This window comes from Vulpes lagopus, chromosome 7 (genome assembly GCF_018345385.1).
Source record: "Vulpes lagopus strain Blue_001 chromosome 7, ASM1834538v1, whole genome shotgun sequence".
Taxonomy (NCBI): domain Eukaryota; kingdom Metazoa; phylum Chordata; class Mammalia; order Carnivora; family Canidae; genus Vulpes; species Vulpes lagopus.
The window spans coordinates 86,468,791-86,490,050 of NC_054830.1; the positions used below are offsets into that span (position 1 = coordinate 86,468,791).

At 37.7% G+C, this 21,260-nt stretch overlaps 1 protein-coding gene across 3 annotated transcripts in view; it reads left to right on the forward strand.

The window, feature by feature from the left end:
- The window catches only part of LINGO2 (leucine rich repeat and Ig domain containing 2), a 1,121,960-nt gene that overhangs the window by 825,306 nt on the left and 275,394 nt on the right, over nt 1-21,260 (forward strand). The window lies entirely within an intron of this gene.

Sequence of the window (21,260 nt, forward strand, 5' to 3'; positions counted from 1 at the left end):
GTTCACCTGAGTATTCTTTAAAATGGTGATACAATGAGATACTTCATTATTACTGTGGCTCCTAGAATTTATAATGTTGTACTTTTATTCAAGTATTCTCTTTGCTACTTTTATCTATTGCTTTCTGGAAACTCATCTCAACTATTACCCATGGTTTGGTCAGATCTTCTTATTTCTCTCCTTTATCTGTCTTCCTCCTCCATAACATAATGTCGTTATCAACAATTAGCTGGGAGAACCACAAGTTATTCTTGGGCTCTGACTTTAAGACCATCAAAGCTTTCACACCTTCTTTGAATTTAATGCACCCCAAAGCAAGATTTTCTTTAAGTTCAATTATAGAAACAGAAAATATAAGTAAACTTCATTCACTGAGAAAAAAGGACAGAGATTATTCTAAGTCACTTGAACTTTTTACAAATACAGCTTTCTTATTTTCTGAAAATAACATAAAAGCATCTCAGTCAATAAATTGTAGCCTAAGATAATTATTTGGATATAAAAGAGAACTTCTCAAGTGACTGAGAATAATTGATTCTTTAAAGTTTGATAAATATCCCTTCCCAATCCCATAACTTATTTGTCTATAAGATGATATCAAGAGGGTAAAAAACTCATATAGTCACAGATTTCAAATTTGTTAAAAATAGTATAGATCACCAGACTCACAGCAGAAATCCTTATTGATGAACTGAGTTGTGGACAATTGGCCTGCTTAGTAGCAAGGTGGGTTATCCACACTTGGAAAAATTCTGCTAGTCTATAAATGAAAGGGATATCAAAATGCAGGATGCATCTGGAAAATATGCCTCCACCTACTTTCATGCTTTGCAGCATTAGAATCAAGCAAACAATTACAGCAAGAATGCATCATGATAGACTTACATATTCTTAAATGTTTAAGTCTTAGTCTCTGAGTCCAAAATAATCATCCTAATTGTGTTTACTTATACATTTTCAACAAAATTGGATTGCATGTTAAAACATCAGACTTAGAAGAAAAAGACAAAAGAAAGATAAAATTAAATTTATTTTGAAGGTAATCATTTGATGATGCCATTATTAGCACTTATTTATCTTATCACAAAGGAAGAGCTCTCCTGTACTGTGAGATCATTATTTTTATTCTTTAGAATACTTTATCTTTCTGAGCTGTGTAGGTTATCAATATAGAAAAGTATACAAGGGCTTTTGATTCAAGTATTATAAAGAAACAACTTCTTTTCTCTTTGGACAGTCTTTTGAGGTGAATCCTGTTGATTAGGAGGTACAGAGATAGTACACTCCACTGTTCTGAATAAAAACATATGATGTAAGGGCACTAGGAAGATAAAAGATTTGACAGTGAATTCATATATTTTCCCAGTTAAAGGTTAACTCTTTAAAAATGAACAGAAAATTTATACATTATGGTTTTATAGTTTATATTAGTTTTAAATTCATTTTTGTTCTCTGTTGTAAGAATGGCAACTGCATTTTTTATAGCGATGCATGTTAGCTTCTCCATAAAGTTAAGAATGTCAAGGCTTCCCAATTCTGCAACTCAGAAGTTTATAACAATGCCATAAAAATTTGTGCTGTCCCTTAGCTTAAAAGCAATTTTTCTTTCTTAAAGCATTTTAAAAGCAAAGGTTTGACTAGCTCAGATTGCATTATTGTATGTTTGTAGGTAGAAGTAATATTACGCAAGAAAGACAAAATACAAAAGGCGAGATTTTTTAAAGTACTTCTGATAATAGCATGCCCCATGTCATGGGATATGCAGTCTCCAAGGTAATTCACGAAAAAATAGCAGCATCCGTGTATGCAAAGTGTCCCTTACTTTCTGCAGAGAGCAATAGATATTTTTACCTGTGCAACTATTCTTATTTTGATGTCTCCCGGAAAAAGAACCTTGAGAACTTAGTGAGGCCGCTGATTCCATCATAAAAAGTTTAGTATGAATCTTAAATACTTTTAAGCTACATATTTATTTGCTCTCCAAGCATTCTTCAACCACATGTAAAGCACTAAGTGGCCAGAAACAAATTAACCTACCCTCCCTGCCCCGAAATCATCTCACAAAGTGAAACTGACATGTAAAATAGCTCAACTTTAGGTAAAACATTTAAGGATATATATTCAAGCGGAATTCCCCATAAATTAAGAGGAAGCATTATTAAAACTGATAGGAGTATTAGAACGACTTTGAAGCTTACGAGGCATTGCAGCAGCACAGCTAAAAAAAATGAGAATTTTAATTGATGGAAAATAGGTATGACAACATTCTAAAGCTCAGGGCACAGTATGGCAAAGCCACCACTACATAAAAATAAATGTTACATTTGGAGAATGGAAAGCTTGTCCCTGGAGAGTAGGGAGGCATTCAGAAAGAGGTGGAACATTTAGGTAGGGGCTGGACTGCAGAGCTCTGCATGCACAGCTGCAGCATTATAAATATGAACATGATGTCAAATCTGTGCTTAAAGAAAATGACCCTGGCAAGGAGTGTGATAGGGACAAGGAAGGTATGTGCAGAGAGAAATGATAAACTCCTAACATTCAGTTCCACGAGTGCAGGAATGTATTGTTTTTAGTGCAGGTCACCAGCCCTGAAACAGTTATTGCTCATCACTGATTTGGTTAGTCTATGTTAAATGCTGGCTAAAGGAGTACCTCTCAGCAATAATCCAAAAACTTCTACATTTACAACTTTTTCCTTGTTTTTAGAAATGGTTTGAAAACAAAGGATGAGAAGACTTTAACTTACATGTTTTCCATCACACACACGGGTACACACACGCACACACTAAACTCTCTCCCAGTATGTGCTTGAAATTAAACCTCAGATCCTATTCCTGAAATTTATGCTTCAATTAAGATGGGGGCAGCTGCTACCCTATTTTATTTCCCTTTTGAGACTTTTACCTCTCAGGCTTTATCCTTCCCTTCACCGTTTTATCATCACATCAATCACTGTTTCTCTCCTTGGGAATGCAGCGTGCATCGCAGGCATATTTTTATGGCTAGAAAGCAAACCTACCCTACTTGGCATGTCCTGCTTACTTAAACCTAATTAAGTAATTCTGCTGTAAGTATCATGTCCTTTCCATCACAATGCACATTTGACCAAAATGATAGGGAATGCTGTAAAACCGTGGAAAATAGCTGGGGAAGAGTGCTGGAAGAAGACACAAGATGAATGAAAATGAACATCAGCCCAACCTTCTTTGACACAATCCTCTAATGAGCTGGAGTGTGTTCACACCTCTACTACGGGAAATTCCTAACTCACAGCCTGGCTTTCACCCCAATTATTTTATTGAAAATTACCATTGTTGTAAGCTTCTCCAGTAGTATACCAGATTCAGTACATTTTGTATGATTGAATCATCTATTTCCAGAGAAGTTCTCCTATAGTCTGGGAAAAAATCCAAGAATTTCTTTCTAAATATGCATACTTAAGGGATGTAGATATGACTCACTAAATGTCATATTCTTGAGACCAAGGTCTTTGTCTTTCTTCTCTAAGACCTTAATTCCAGAGCCACATGCATTTTCAGTTAATATATCTGATGAGTGAAGAATGAATAAATGAATATCAAAACTTGTGCTTCAAGATCAAAATTATAACTTCTGTGTTAATTGTAGGAAATACACTTCTCTCTCTTGTTAGTGAGCCCAACTGGCATTGGGTTCTCTTGTCCTGCGTTAGATCAAGGATGTCTTATTCTCTCATGTCTTCTGATACTGCCATTATTTAGTAACAGATTTTTAAAAATCACATAATGATAGATAAAATGTTTTTAGGGGTATAGAGGATTTAATATCAAAGGATTGAGAAAAAAAGCTTTTATCAAATGTCTTGTCACCTTTATAAGTAAACTATGGTTCTCTTTTACAAAAGATCACGAATTTTAAATTTTTATCTTTATAGATCTCAAATGCTTAGGAGAAAGAAGCAGGGTTTTGTATCTTTCCATGCTGTTAGGTGTGGACCTCTCTGGATAGAAGTCACTAGGATACTATCATCCTAGCAAGCTAACCTTTTATTTCAGAGGCAGGTTATATAGAAAATTGCAGTTGTAAATATCCTATAACATTTGAAAGCACTGGCTCTAAATAAGGCTTGGATTTGAATCCCAACTCTGACACTTACAAAGTATGTGATCTTGGGCAAGTTATTTATCATCTGATCATCAGCTGATTCCCAGTTGATAACATACTAGCTGTCCCATGTACAATTGTGAGGATTAAATGAGAGCAGACACATAAAACATTCAGCAGAATATATGTTACTGCTATAATTATTATTGTAACTATTTTTTTAAAGATTCATTTTTGAGAGAGGGAGTGAGAATGTGAGAGCGAAGGGGGTGGGGCCAAAGGGAGAGAATCCCAAGCAGACTGCCCACCGAGTGTGGAGCCTGATGCAGGGCCTGATCCCAAGACCCCGAGACCATGATCTGAGCCGAAATTAAGAGTTAGACGCTCAACCAACTGAGCACCCAGGTGTCCCTATTTTTGTTATTATTAATGGTCCATTGATGTAGCAATTCTACCCAGGCATTCATTTGTGTCAGCCAAATTTCAGAATATTTTACCCTTTGTCCCTAGAAGTAAATGAGATGGAAAATGCTTAACAGAATACCTGACACGCCTCATAAGCACTCAGTAAGTGTTAGTTGTTGTGCTGCTAGTTATAATTATTAGTTTCTTATATAATCATTTCTCTTCTTCAGGGTCTTTGAGATCTTGGGTCTAATCTTTTTTTTATAGCAACAACTTCATTCTTAGGGTAATAGCAGGTCTAGGAGTTGTGGTCCACATTATAACTCTAAGGTAGGACCCTGTTTAACAATTTATTATTAGTTATATTATTATAAACACATTGCTAGGTGTCTTAATATAGAGGTGAATAGCATTTTCTTTAAAGCCCAAGACGATCAGAATGGTTTTTCATACCAAAGTAGTCCTAGAATCCATAAAACACATAGAAAGCCATTAAATGAAACATTAACATTTATCTTACAGTAGCAAACAAATCATCCTGATTTGTTGACATAATTCTCTAATTTGGAAATACTACTTTAATATACACTCATAGAGATTGTCTTTAGAGGTCCCTGACATTAATCAAGCAGTATATGTAATTATGCCTTTAACCTTTCCTTTGGTTACATGTATTTTACAAGAAAGAATGTTATTAATTTTGAAATGGAAATTTTGAATTAAACTACATTCAACAGGGTAAAATAATACTTTAAAAATTAACTGTCCTGATGAATCTTACAACCTGACACCTACAACCATAGAAGAGAAGAATGGGGATAAATCAGACAATTCCAGGAATTTCTGGCCTCTGCTTTGTAGACTCTTGGTTTGCCATGGCTCCAGTCTTATCACTGAAAGGCAGGATCTAGATCATCAGCTGCAATGTGAGGGAAGGAGAAGACTAGAGAACTGAGGGAGGGGGTGTGGAAAATGAATCAGTCTGAGGTGAATAAAGGATTCCAGGCTTTGGTGCATGGTTTTCTAGGATTGGACTGTGAATTTCTGCAACAAGCCAGAACCAGAAAGATGCTCCTTGTCCCTCAGCAGCTCACCTTTTCTCTGAGTGAGGGGCAGAGGGAGCCACTGGTAGAAAGGAAAGGGGTCCCAAGGAGCACTGCAGTGTGGGAAGTAGTACTGAAGCCATGGGCTGTGTGGTTAAAGGGGTGGTCAAGCAGAGTCATGCCAGGGCTCAACAACTTGCTAAAAATGTGTGCAGTGGTTCTGGCCTGAATGGTGGAAAATCCCTCAGTGAACACAGGGAACATTTCATTAAAAGGGATTTATTTATTTTAAGGAGACAACTTAGCATGAAATCAAGGTACTACTGAAGACAATCTTTACAAAGTCTGTTTTGCAGCAATATGAACAGGAAGATAACATGTCTCTTTCTATTGAATTCAGCATGACATTAGGAATGAAATAACAATGATACCCACCCTCAGTTGAATATCAGGATCAATATAGGTCTTTTATATCAATAACCATGAAATATAGACAGTTTTATACATATTCAAGATGAAGAAACCAGGACTTAGGAAAGTTAGTCACTCTTCCAGGCTTCACACATCTAATATGTGTGAAAGCAAATTTCTGTCCTAAGAACTCCTTTTTATAAAACCTATGTTTTCCATTATCTTATTATTATCCTGTTTTTTTAGTTGACTAACGTTCCAATCCTTATGCCATTATACATGTGTGCAAATTTGCTCTATACTTTATTGTATGTTTTTATAATATTTTGTTATTTTCTCCCCCTGAGTGTGGAGCCTGACGCAGGGCCCGATGTGTGCATATTGCTTTTCCATGAATTTGAAAGTGGCTTAAGAGGCAAAGGTATTTCTTTGTCTGAAGGGCCCATTACTGCTAGTGTTATGATAGGCCCTAAGTCCCAACAAATGTTTGCTGCCGATGATGTCAATTAACAAACAGGTTTTCCCTTTTTGACAAAGAAAAGAAAACTTACATACCAACTTCACATATAATTCTTGGCATAAATATTGTATACAAATTTATATACCCATAACTTATTGAACACTTACATAAATGACCAAATTAAAAATCATTCAAGTAATATATTGTTTTTCATCTACATAGCATTTCTTTTCCCTAACAGAGAGTGCCTGAGTAATTTAACAGATCATTTTCCAGCCTGAATTCTGTGGAACACTGGTCTGGGGGTGTATGTTCCATGTACAAAGGGTTTTGTGGCCAATTTCATTTTGCTGGTGTCGAAATTTATGATAAGGAATGGCTCAAAAAGAAAGAGTTTAGGTTTTGCCTGGTGCAGTTGTCACTCCCAGATTAAGTAGAGGATTGTTGGTCAGAGAAATGGAAATGATTCTGAGCCATCTTTTCTGACAGATTACAGCTGTGGTGTTAAGAACATGGGCTTTGGCCAGGTACATTCTCATTCTCTTTTATCCTTTTTTTTTTTTCTTTTTTTCATCTCCTTCCTCCTTCTCCTTCTTTTCTTTTTTTCTTCTCCCTCCTTCCTTTTCCTCTCCTCTTCCTCTTCTTCTTTCAGCTCTCCCCTTCCCCTGCCCCATAGACACATACTCTCCCATCTGTTTTCTCTCCTCCCCAACCTATGAGCATGCTAACATTTTTCCCCCTTTGGGTTTCCCTGTATTTCAATCCAAACATACCATCACCTCCAGTAGCATCCCTTCTCTAGATATGTTACTAATATCAATGAAGTTATAACTTTCTTTTTCCTTCCAGCAAAGTCTGGACACTTCTCTACCTCCCTGTTTTTAAGCAGAGAGATATTGTAGTTTTAAGCAACTCCTATAGGTAGTGCTCCTTTTACCAGAGAATTACTTTTCAGAGGATAACCTCACTTTCACATTCTTGGTAGGACAATTCTATACACAGACTACATTTTACACATTCAAAATGCAGCCCTAATCATGAAGCCAAAGCCAGTTTGTGTTAGGCTACCTCAGCACCATCATCAGGAGACTTTTGTGTAGTCTTTTTTGCAGGGGGACTGGACCACAGGAAATAGTTTCCACCTGCTTCTGTCTGCTTTCACTTCCACATAGATTAAAGGCATGCACGACTCTTAAATATTAACTTTACCCTCAAGGAGTTTATGAGGCCAATGCCAAGCAACACAGACATGTAACATTATTAAAAAAGAGAGAAGGCAGTACTGTAAGTGCCAGGCAGGAACTTGGGTAGATGACAGAAACACCAGAGATTCAGAGGAAGAAAAAGTCTTGATGGGCTGGAGGCCTTGGGGAAGCTTTATGAAGGAGATGGATCCAGACCTAAGCCCCAAAGAGAGAATAAGAATTGTCTTTGCTTTTAAAAAATGCTTTGCCACAATAGTCTTTTAATGTTTCCTCTCTTTGACTTTATCTTGCACCCATTCAAACCTACAGCTGAGAGCAAATCTCAGCTTGTCATTCCCATACCTTGAGGATAAAACACTTATTTCTTAATGTATCATATGTACCTCTTTTTATATCTTGAGACACCCTCATATGCATGCACTTTATCTGGCCTCATTGTTAGTGAGATGTTTGCTGTCCCCTCTCATCTATATCTGGCTCTGAATTGTACTTGACTCCTTGAACATACCTCTACCACATCTGTTTGTCTTACTAGAACATGAGTCCTCAAAGGCAGAGATTGATTCTAACTTATTCCTCTTTTCCCGGAATGATTGTATCTCACAGAGCTGGCATGTATAAATGAACATATGCCTTTTCTTCTCAATTATATTACGACTAAGTCACATAATTCTTTGTCAGTTTTGATGACTAGAAAGCAAACTGTATCCGTCTTGGCCTTTACTTAGCTCAAGTGCCATTATGGGATGGTGGAAAAGAACAGTGAGTTCTAGAATGTTTAGTAAAAATGTTGTGGGCTGCCAAATCTGACATAAATTATCAGGATTAAAAACAAAGTTCAGGATGCCTGGGTGGCTCAGCAGTTGAATGTCTGCCTGCCTGCTCAGGGTGTGATCCCAGGGTCAGGGAATCAAGTCCCACAACAGGCTCCCTGCGGGGAGCCTGCTTCCTCTGCCTATGTCTCTGCCTCTCTCTCTCTCTCTGTTGTCTCTCGTGAATAAATAAATAAAATTTAAAAAAAAAAGAATTTTCTCTGGATCACTGGAAATATTGCAGATGGTATTGAAATGTGACTCAAAAATGTGATTTCATAAAAATGATATAATTTATATGAGCAATTCAAGGTACATTGGAAACTAATACTGATAGAAAAGTTTTAAGAGTTTAAATACCTTTTCATGAGTCTGTGTTACTGGAATTCAGCTAGGCTCTTAAAGCTCAGTAAATATCCTCCTGTAGAAAGTTTCTGACCCTACTTCTGAACGTCTCTTGGATATAGTTGATACCAATTCATTTATCAAATCAGATCGGATATAAGCCAAGAGAGAGCAGTTATTATAGTATATGTTTAAGCTAACTTATAATAATTTTATTGAAAAATAATGTTCTGTTTCCTGGATGAACTTACAGCAGAATGAAAACATGCTTCATCAGCAGAATGGGTAGGGGTTTATTTTCCATCTGATCTTTCATCAAATAGAATTCTTAATCAAGCCAGAACCTTCTAAAAGACATGATTTGGAGAACTTCCAAAAAAAAAAAAAAAAACCTGTCCTGAAAGGAATGGTAAATTATAGTTTAATCTCATTTGTCCTAAATTCTGCATATCATTCACTCAGGAGGTATAGTTGTCTCACCCTTGTGAGATATATCCCATAACTCATTCTAATCAATAAGATGCATTTACTACTAAAGAGACTCACATCTTGGAAATAACTTGACTGTTTCAAACTGTGTTCTCTAATGAATTAGAAGGTAATTGCATTAAGTACCTTTCTAGTTGCCAAGCCTAATCATATTCCACCCAGGCGAGTGTGTGCCTGGCCTCTGTATCTGGCATGCTTTGTGAGATTTAATCATGGGCATGATTTAAGTGGAACTCTGCGGCTGGACAGTGAAGTTCCTCAAATGCTTGAATTATAAAGATCAATAGCAAATTCAGTTTGCCTTTTTCACAAGGCATCTTGTTTCTAATTTGGAAATAGTCACAGGTTCAAACGGGAATCTTCCAAATACAGACACCCAGTAGCTAAAGTTTGAATATGCCAGGGAGGCATTTACAATTGAAGCCTAGAAATAAATCTGTTACAAATCAGAATCAAGTAATGCCAGATGTATAGAAGTGAATGTAAATACCTGCCAGATCTGCCTTAGGATAGTATAATTCAATTAGTAACACTCTGTTATTTGTGATTTCACTTCCCTCTGTATTAGCTGGTGTCCATATCTCTATTTCCCTTTCCAATCAGACTATAAACATCCTAAGTCTGGGACTGATTCTTTCCTATTGTGGCAATCTTCACCCCTAAAATAGACCCTGACAAATGGAGGTGATGTAAATGAATGAATTAAAAAGAAAAAAAGCTGATATTTAGCAGCCCCATAATATGTATTTATGAATAAGTGAATTAATGAATTTACTTTAGAAATCAATTCGATTGAAAATTCAAATTTGAATATTACGTGTAAAGCATCAGAAATAAAATTCCTTGCCAGTATTTCCAAATTATACACTCTAATTCTAGTGCTTTAAAATAAAATTATCTTCCTACTGGCAAAGAGTGACATTTCTAGTATATTCTAGATATTTGTAAATTTCCCCCTGTTCTGCCCATGTATCCACATTCTCCTTACCTTTTTTTCAGTAACTCCTGTTTAAAAAGAAATGAAAGCAGATACTTATCAGAGTTTGGAAGTCAGAGTTTGTATGTTTTTGTATTTGAATGAAATTCTTAAAAAAGGACCATCTTAAATAATTATAATAAATGTTATATTGTTTCTCCTATGTTATGAAAGATAAAAGGAAATAAATGCTAGGGTTGTTGTTATATAACAAATTAATTATGGGATTTTAATAGTCCAATGTGAGTCGTGTCAATGTCTGACTATCCCAGGGAAGAATTAAGCACTGGCCAAGTGGCTTTCAGGAAAAACATACATTTTGCAGTTAATCAAATAGAAAAATCACTACAGAAAACTGGGCACTAGACCGGCATGTTGCATTTACCCATTTAGCATTGCTTGCAGGGAGAACAATACAGTTCTTTCATTTTTTGTGAAATGGAGAACACCGAATATATTTATCACTGGATACATAAATGCTTTGCCCCCAAAGCATTACCAACCATTCAGATTACCCTGGTATCTTAAGAACTTCCAGGTATCTTACCTCTACTCTGAAATTTCCACTTCTGCAAAGGGGTGTTGTCTTAATTGAAACAATCTTGTAAGTAGTAGCTATACAAAAAGGAAATCACAGAAGACGATTTTTAGGCGATCTAATAACTTCATCAGTAGTACCCATGTTTATTTGTAAGAAATGAAATTCACAACCTTTAACATTCTTGTTAAATGGGTTTTATGTTTCCCATACTTTCTTGTCTTGGGTTTTATGTTCCCATACTTTCCTAAGTTTATATTTGTTATAGTCTTTAAGGCAAAAAAATATACCTTTGAACATACTGCCTTTTTATACTGAGATCTCCTTGTGGCACTGGCATATCCTATTTACATTATAGTCTAGTGCCTAATGAAGTGATTAACATTTAGTAGCTCCCCAATATATGTTTGCTGAATTAAGGAGAGCTTTCTGCACACTGTTTTCATATCATCTTCAGATGCCCATTCTTTGCCTTTTATCCACATCTTCTGAAATTCTGTTTATGACTCCATTCAACAGCACCCCAAAATCATTCAGAAGATATTTATTACTATCTACTATGTCATAACATAGTGCTTTGCTTCTCAGAGCTTGTGATACTTCCTTCATAGTCCTAATAGAATTTACAATCTAGATGCAGAGATAAGACAAAAATATATAAGACTAAATTGCCACTTGAAGTAGTAAATGATTTAGAGTAAAATGAGCACCACAAATGATATGAATATAGTGTGTTCTAAGATTATGTCTAAGCTAGGTCCATTCAGGAAATTCATATTTGGGGAAACCTGACTTTCTTGGGCAGCTGCCAGAGCTGAAGACTGGGCAGGGTTGGGAGCTGGGGGGGGGGGGGGGGGAATTGGGGGCAGGGTATGGTGGCTCCAGGAAGAAACAATCTAAATGAAGAGAATTGGTAGACAAACCTGACCTGATCAGGCTTAGTCATCAGAGGAGCAGAGTGATGTGATGAGGTGGCTGAATCTGTCCCCAACATAGCATTTCCGCTCATGACTGACTCATATGACAATTTTAGAGAGAAATAAAGAGCTGTGACATAGAACTGAAATTCCTGTGTAAAATATTAATATTCATGAGATATTGCCCTTACATCTATAAGATTATGTATACAAAGTTTGTATCCTTTAACAGAGATAACAAAAAGGAATGGAGGCACTGCTTCCCACTTTGCTTCAAGAATAGTGTCTGGTTTGGGGAAAGGGAGGGTGCAGCTAATCTCTGGCTAATATAATACTCAAACAAGTTGGGTCTGGAAGCATCCCAGGTGTCATGAAGAGGCATCAGTTCTCAGTGAAAGAACAGTAACTAACTAAATATCAGTATTACTGACAAAGAAAGAAAAAGCAATAGAAGAGTACAGTAGCGACTAGGCATATTTTTGAATCCACATTGACTCCCTTTGGTGATATCTCAAAATACCTGGGGCAAGACCCAACAGAGGATATGAGCAAATGGCATGTTACATACATAACAAGTATTTAGAGAAAGATGGGTTGATTGAGCCACAGTGCAATCTGAGAAAGCTTCATGAAGCAGGATCTAGATCTACAAGGAGAGATGAAGGTAGCAGAGAGGTGGTACTGAAATGAAGACAGCCAAGTCATAGAAAAGTATTTGTGGCCTAGCATCAGGACAGCCTTGAATTTTTGCCACCCTATTCTGTTTCCTTGAATAAAACAGTGGAGATGCCATGCTATAAAAAGAAAAAAAAAACATGAATGGTGGGTCTCTCACTTCTTGAAATCCATTCTTTTAATGATATTCGCTGTACCTGATATTTTTTGAAGTCACAGGCTTTGAATTTTCAATGTTTATTTTTTTATTTCAGTGCTTTGTGATGAATCTGACTTGAGTGGTTCATCTTGGTGTGTTAATGCTATGGGAGATAATGTGTGCTACTGGCACTTTAACAAAGGACACACTCATATACCCTCAGTGTCTTAGGGGCGGAGTTTATGAATTAAAGGAGATCATTTGGGAGAAAGGAAATAGATCTTGTAAAGGAAGATGAGGCAGGCACAAGAAGTGTTGAAGACAGAGGAGACTGAAGTTACAGAGGGCCAGCATGGGGGTGGACGGATTAGGCTTGACATGCTCTACCTACAAAATGGACTTCAGAGGACACAAGACCAGCATTCTGAACTTGAAATAGACATGACTTGGGGTCTAGAGATGAAGGTACCCACAATGACAGGAAATCAATAAAGGCTTTCTCTACAGCTGTATGAGGAGGAACTATGTACCTACTCTAAAGACCCCTGAGCAACTAGCTTAATTACTTTCCAGGACCCTATTAGAACTAATGTGAATATATTTTGAATATATTTGAGACTCACCGAGGGCATGAGCTACTGTGGAGAGTAGAATCCCCACCATGAGGGAAGATAATAGCAGTAACTGGAAAATCTTGAAGCTGGTTAGAGCAAAACAGCAACCATACCACGTTGGGTATTATAGAAGGGTAACACCCTTTTGCAGAGGGAGCAAGCTACTCTGCAACCACTTCCTACTGTTTCATGTAAAGCTTATTTAATCACACTTATTCTTAATGAATGAATTTATTTGACCTAGCAAAAACAGCCTACAAAGAAATTGCATTTTAATACAATTGTGTGTGAATTTGTCTTGAAAGTTTGAAATAATTGGGAGATAAATCCGATTTTAAGAGGCAAGTGAAGAAAAATCTTCAATATGCACACATCAGATAGCATTGTGCCTGTGATTTTCTTCTAATTTATAATGGGAGAAGTTTTCTAAGTTATTTATGAACTCAGTAAAAAAAAATTAGAATGTGCTATCAAATATATCTGGATGTCAGTGTAACCCAAACATTAGTCATGCATTTGCAAATTTCCAGAAGAAAAAAATATCCTCACAAAAGGGACCTTAGTTACTCTTTCAAATGTACTCTTACAAATGGGCCTGAGGATGATACAATGGAGATTTACATGAGGTGCAGCAGTGGAACAGAGACGAGAATGGCTGAAAATAAAGTAGTGTCTTGTAAACATTATTTTAATATTTGTGATTAGAACTAATTAATGTGTTGGTCACTGAGGTAATACAATAGCATGAATTCTAAAAAATATATTCATATATACCATCATCTACAGTAAATATTAACTGGAACTCCATTTTATCGTAACTCTCAAATATATCCAGTTCTGCCATTGATAGAATAGTTTCTTAACTATTCTCCATAGCTCAAGTCTGGCCCGTGGTTGGTTTGCTTGGCATCAGATGGGGCTTATCTGTGGATCTGGAGGAAAATGGAGTTCCCTTTTTGCCTTGCTCTCCAGGGAGCAGGATAATAACTATGCCTGGCACATTTGCTAAGTGGCCTATAATTCTAAGCATTGTCATGTTGGAAGATCACAGAGCTTCTCTCAGACTTACTTTCTAAATAGCAATGCCAGGAGCCACTCATTTAGGTGTTTCCCTCCTCTTCCTGGACCAATGGAACCCTGGCTTACCCAAAGTCGTAGTAACCCTAACCTCCTCTTATGTAGAAGGACTTAGTTAAATGAAATAGTAAGGAGCAAAGCAAAATGGACACAATATGGCAAAATTCAACCCAGGGTCCTCCTTCCTCTGGTTGGTAGCTTGGAATTTTTTGTGTAGTCCTTTACTACTTTCCTGGGCTCCGAGGTCCTTGAGAGCTTCTGGAGTAGTGCTCATTCATGATTAGGGGCTTGGTTACCAAAACACTAAGTGACCACTGTCTCTGAATGGAAGATTATGGATGGTTTTTGTGGCTCCTTTTTTCAAGTGTAAATTCTAGCTCTGTTTCATTTTTCCATACAAAAGGACCGCTATGATTTTTCTGCTGACAGGATTAGATGATACTTAAGGCCATAAAACCAGTATAAACAGGGTTGCATTCAAGAGCTAGCTAACTGAGGGGTATGGAATAATGGTCTTTTCCGAGGAGCAAGGGGAATGTGATAGCTCACATGATAGGCAAGAACCAACTGCATAGGAACAAGGCAGTTTTTCTTTTAAACTAAAAGTCAGCGCACAAATTATTTGTTAAGCACCTACCACTTGGGAGGCATTATTCTAAATTCTAGTGATGGTGGGGAACCAGGAAGGTGGACCCTAATGATAAGGACTATACGAAGCTTACATTCTAGTGGAGTGAGGCATAAAATGAATGATGTCAAAAGAAACTAATTCAAGTGACTCCAAAAGAGGTTAAAATCTTTAATCAGCCAGTGTGCATCAGAAGCACCTAAAAACCAGGTAACTCTCCAAGTGGAAGCCAGGTTGGGATTTTACAGGGTGAGGATAAGAGAGGGGTGCTTGTCCCTGTGGTTGGCTCAGATAGCAGTTCATCTACATCTGCTCTAATCCTTGCTGCTGGAATGGTTGGAGGTGGTTTCTGTCACAGAGCATGATTGTTGCATGACCATCCAAAAAACTGCTTGAACAGTTCTTTTGAAAGCTGTTCTTATAAATTTTGCTCTTTGTTAGTCAAGGTTCAAGGGCAGAGGAAGTGGGAAATGAGGGAAAGGGGTTAAGAAAGAAAGAGAAGCCATTGTTAAAGGCTGTTTTTGTTCTTTATTAGAAAATGTGCAAATAAGATATCTTCAGGGATTGTAAAATGAATGACTAAAGATAATTCAGGGAAATGTGGAAGGGAGTCATCCCTTGGATGGCTCTCCAAGGTGGAGATATTCAAGTCGAAAGCTGACAATTGATAGAGAAACAGCCATATGACCTCACAGGGTCAGGGGAAGGTTGCGGCAACCACAGAGGGCCGGAAGCAGAAATAAGCTTGGCCACTTAATAGAGAAGAATGAGGGCCATGTGTGAAGCAAACTAGAGAGCTCCTAGAACATACTCTGATATTTGGTGATATGGGGAGATAGGGAGAAGGGTGCAGGAAAGTTCATACTTGACTGCTGTGTTCTCAATTGGCAATTGACCCTTGCTGCACATGGCAGGTGTTTGGAGTGATGTTTCTCAAGCATCAGTGTGCTTGGAAGTCATCTGGGCATTATGTTAAAATGCAGATTCTAATCAGAATTCTAGGCCTGTTGCCCTACTTTCTGAAGAACTCACAGGTCATGCTGATGATGCCGGCTGAAGTGCACCCTGAGTTAGAAGTCCTCAGGGCTTTGTTGGAGATCCCTCTCTTCTCTCCAGCTGCCCCAGATACTGACAGTATCAAAATAGGTCAGCCATGTTTTACTTCCTTTCTTCTTCACCATTCAGAGTACCACAGCCAAGGCTTTTTCTGGGTCCATTTATTAGCCCACCTGAAACCACTGTGATCTCCTTAGGAGGCTGGTTCCTGGTAGATTTCTAATTTTAATTAAAAGTGGTTAAAGCTGTTTAAATCACCTTCCATACAAGTGTCTTTACTATTTTGTGGATATGCCATTTACAGATTCTATGTTATCTCTGAGGAAGAATAGTAACTCTTAAATGAAAGATGCCCAGTTTCTCACTTCTTAATTATTTAAAGAGCTATATTTTTCTCTATTGAGAACTCTTTAGACTGTAGATTAGACACTGAGAATATTTGTTTCCCTCTAAATGTGGAAAATTCTTCCTAGATTATGCTAATAATAATATAAAACTAATTTCTTAGTAGATAAATGGCATTTGCAAATGTGTGTATATAAGGGTAGTAATTTGACTAAAACATGACCTAAACAAATGTAGGAACAATAGGGAAAAATTATTTTTCCCTCTATGATTAATCAACTCCAAAGTCCTAAGTATTTTTGACTACATCTTACAAATACAGAGCAAGGGGGAAATGACTCTATGTCAAGAGGACTTTGTTGCTGAATTGCAAAAACATCCCATGAATAAGTTGCTCAATAACTGATGATAGTGAACAACTTCCATGCTTTAATGATCCTACCTTAATATATTTTCCTTCATTTTTAGGAAAATATATTGTTTACAAGCAACAGGATTAAGACATTAACGAGCATCGAATCTGCTCAGCTACCTATTGCACATGTCAATCTTGGTAAATGGGTTAGGCCCTTCTGAGCCTTAAACTCCTCATCTGTAAAGTCTGGGTGATAGTTGTATCTTGTGAAGTTTCTAACAATTAAATAGAATATGCACATAAATTGTAAGCATGATATCTGGTACACAGTAAGCTTACAATAGATGTTAGGCATTAATATTACTGGTATGGTTACTAATTATTATCATCCCAGCAGAACAAATCCAATTCAGGAAGAACCCTTTGGCAGAGCCTTCAAAACATATGTGTGATCTGAAGCTCACCTACCAGCTGCTAATTTGCTTGTTTATTTCATTTGATTTTCCTTAGCTGCACATAAGGGAGGTGGGTGGCAGAAGCTTAATTTATTTGTCCCTTTTTTTGAAAATGTGGGTTTGGGCTCTCACACTATTTTGAGGCATGGTCTGGTGGTGGCATTGGGGATATGCACACTTTAGGGAGGTGGGAGGATTATGTAGCTCTCCTGGTGACTCCAGCGTCTTTCTTTCTCCCAGTGATGATCATAGGTGCTAGATTGCCAATGCTGCCAGCCAAAGGCCTCTCCTCCCACAGATCTGGAAACACATGAAAAGAGCCATGACTCATGGGCTACAACTTTTTCAGCTGCTTGATACAAGCACTGATAGGCTCAGCTCCCATGTTTTCATCACCCTGAAGGCTAGCTGAAGGGGGAAAGGGCTCTGTGGGTTTCACATAAAGTGCTTCCTGACGATAATGGAGAACAACTGAGAGATTCCGTGGAGAGGTTAGAATGTGGTTCCTGTTCCTTTGCTAAAGTCAGTGGAGAGGATGATCTTGGGTGACACCAGGGTGTCTTCAGATCCTTAGAGGTATGGCATTTGAAGTTTTCAAATCTTTCTTTACAAACTATCAGACAGTCCCTGCTTTCCTACATTTCATCCTTTGTCCTTTGCACTGTTCTCTAGTAGGACTTAACTCATTGTGTTCTCTTTTGTTGTGGTGGTTATTTGGCCTGCCTGTCTTCTGTGGACTGTGTGCTCTGTGAGGGCAAGTCTTTTTAATCCTTGGATCTCCAGCCCTGAGCTGAGTTCCCGACAGATGATAAGTGCATAATAGTCGTTGTCAGCTGCATGGATGGATTGATGATTGGATCAATGAACGGCTACACGAATGAAATTGGGGAAGAGGAAATACTCCAGCACAGTGGACTGCGTGCATATATGAATACTTTGGGATTATTGGGTGGACACGGGGGAGGGATTATTGATAAAAAAAAAAAAAGACGGCTCTGAAATTCAGAAAACTTACTTCGCCATCAAACATAAGATCATAATATTAAACGTTAGAGCAACCACTTTGTCCATAAAACCCTTAAGTAACTGGGGGGAGAATTTGGAATGAAGTAAGAAGGTTTTCTGAGAAGTATAAATGGATGTCTGTGACAAACATGACATTTTAAATGAAAATTAAAACATTTGGTTTATGTAAAAGTAAGATATATTGAATCTGTAGGAGATTAACATGGATAGAAAGCTTTATGTTCCATTGAGAAAGTGAGAAAATCACCTTTGCATTCATTGAAATAGTATTTATTGAAGACTACTATGTCCTGGACACAATTGACCAAGAGATGAATTGATCCACATCGCAGTCCTCTGGGGACCTACAGTTAAATCAAGTAGTAGACGTGAACTAGTAATTGTAATAGTAGAAAAACAGAGGTGTGATCATGGCACCACAGAAACACAAGAGATGGACATGTTTAACCTTGCTCAGAAAAATCTAGAAAGGAGAAGATGGTGACATCAGAATTCTAATGTAAAGGATTTGCAGGAGTTAGCCATGACAGGACAGGGAAAAGAGGTGACACATGGGCAGAGATAGAGGGGCTGGGAAAAACAGAGTGTACTCTGGGAAGTGCCAGTACTCCTGTGTGCCCACTACATGGGGCTGTGGATGAGAAAGTGAATAGCTGTGATGAGACAGGTAAGTGAAGAAAATCACTCAGGACTTGTACACCAAACCATAGGTTCCAAATTATCCCTCCATGTAAATGATGCATAGCTAGAGAATGTAGTAATCAGTGCCAAATGATTTTCCAGATATTGAAGTATAATGTCTAAAGAGTGTATTGTAATTCCACTTTGACAGGTGGAAAACTGTGTGTCTAGTGGTTATGTAATCCTGACCTGATATGCTTTTCTTTTGGTAAAGGCAACTGATTTAAAGTATAATAATGTCATTTAACTTGATAGCCTTTTGTCAATTTGATATACATTATATTATAAATCAGAAAAATGCCTTGGGAAAAATATCATCATGGTTTTATTTTAGGCTACATGGAGAATCTTCTTATACTCAAAATGGACTCACTGGTAAATCGGGAATAAAAACTAGGACCCCTGGTTTCCTGCACATTGACTTTCTTATGAAATCACCCAGCTCAATAAATGTAATAGCCTGCAAACCTACAAGGTGATATTTTATCTTCTTAGCTCATAGCTTTGCTCATGCAAACTCTGTTCTAGGGTTTTATGTCACCAAGTTTTCCTGCATGACGTGAATATATATTGCATAAGATGCTTCATTCCTTACCTCAGATAACTTCACAGTTTTTTTTTACAATTTACTTTATAATTTTATTTATCTTTAGCCAAGGAAGTGTTTAACCCTCCTCTTAAAAATCAGTTTTTGTCAGTGCGTGTGAGGAATTACTGTAGAAAATCAAGAGCACATCTTCAAAAGCTGCCTGGACTTGTATGATGCTTGTCTGACCTATATTTTTAGAATGACTATATGTAAAGTACAATTGCATTTGTATGTATGTAGGTGATGTGCAGAAATAACACTAATATTGGCAGATATATGGTAGACACTATGTTGTAAGGCAGTAGTCTAAGTGCTTTTTATGTTAACACATTTAGTTCTTGTCTATAAAATGGGTACCTTTTTAAATTCCCATTTTTTAAAATTTCATTTATTTATTTATTTGTTTGTTTGTTTGTTTATTTATTTATTTATTTATTCAGAGAAAGAGAGAGAGAGAAGCAGAGACACAGGCAGAGGGAGAAGCAGGCTCCATGCAGGGAGCCGGAGGTGGGACTCAATCCTGGGTCTCCAGGATCACACCCCAGGCTGCAGGTGGTGCTAAACCGCTGTGCCACCGGGGCTGCCCTAAATTCCCATTTTGAATGAGAAAATTGAGGCTCAGAAAAATTAAGAAGTAACGTGCTCAGATCCTAAGTCAGCAAATGGAGGAGCCAAGAATTGAACTTGTGTTCTCTGAGTCTATAGCCTCTGCTCTTGGACACTGTGTTAGACTCCATGCCCTGGAAGGAAATGGAGACCTCCTGAAGTCTACCATGAGAGGATGGATTATGTAGCCATGTTGGGAACTACTTAGGAAATACAGAATAAGAAAAGTTTATGTCTGAGGTAATCAGGAAGGACGCATAAAGAGGAAACATGGAAACTAGACCTTGGAAGGTGGGAGTTAAGATGACACTGCAGGCTAGAGATCACAGCAGAGGCCCCCAGGTAGAGGTGCACAAGGTGCATTTAGAGGACAATGCATGAAACAGTTTGTCTAGAGTGGTGTGGAGAGTCAGTGTGAGAGGTCAGGAAGTAAGTTATTGGAAGGATGGTCATAGCAAATTTTGAGAACCTTAAAGGCTAGATAAGAGAGTCTGAAATTCTGAAATTCATTTTGGGTGTGAAGGTTTGGGAGTTTTATTTATTTTGTAAGCAAAGGAATAAAATGAGGGAAGATGAATTAGGCAGCCAGGTGTAGGATTGATTAGGTGAAACATGAGGAAGATTTGAAGGGAGACAAATGTTGGTACACTAATAGATTTAAATGTTTCATCAAGAACAGCAAAAATAAAAAAGAACAGAGATGTCTGAAGCATCTTCACTCTGAAATAAAAACTGAGACAGTCTGCAACTTTGCTATAGCAGAAAAGGTATGGTTATGAAGGTCACGTCTTGCCCACGTTACATCAATAGGACTCTGCACCATCTTGAATCTAGAAGAACCCATTCTTCCTCTCTGCACTCTGAAGATAATGAGTTCTTTAATGTCTCCTCTGTACTCTACTGATAGGTTTGTTCCAGATGGATGTGCAGAGGGGCACAGTTAATTCATTACTTTCTGAGTTTCATGGCTGTCCTGCAGTGTGGAATGACAATATATGTGCTGCTTTGAGGTGGGCAGGAATAATGGTTAGAACTTACTCAGGGCCCAAGGGACAGGAATGACTGAGTCAAGAGAAGGCTCATAGGTAGTGACAGACATTCTTATCTAAGTTCTTGTAGTTTCTGAAGAGGCAGCAAGCCGGGAGCTGAACCTGATTGAGTTTTGATTTTCTGGTTAGATTGCCTGTACATCAAGAGGCCACATATATCCAGATAGCAAAAAAGGGGAAGAAAGAAGCCACAAGATGTAAATGCAATGAGAACTCCGAGGTAGAGAAGAGAAAAGGCAAATCCCTCTCAGTTGTGTATTAGTTGGACTTGAAATTGT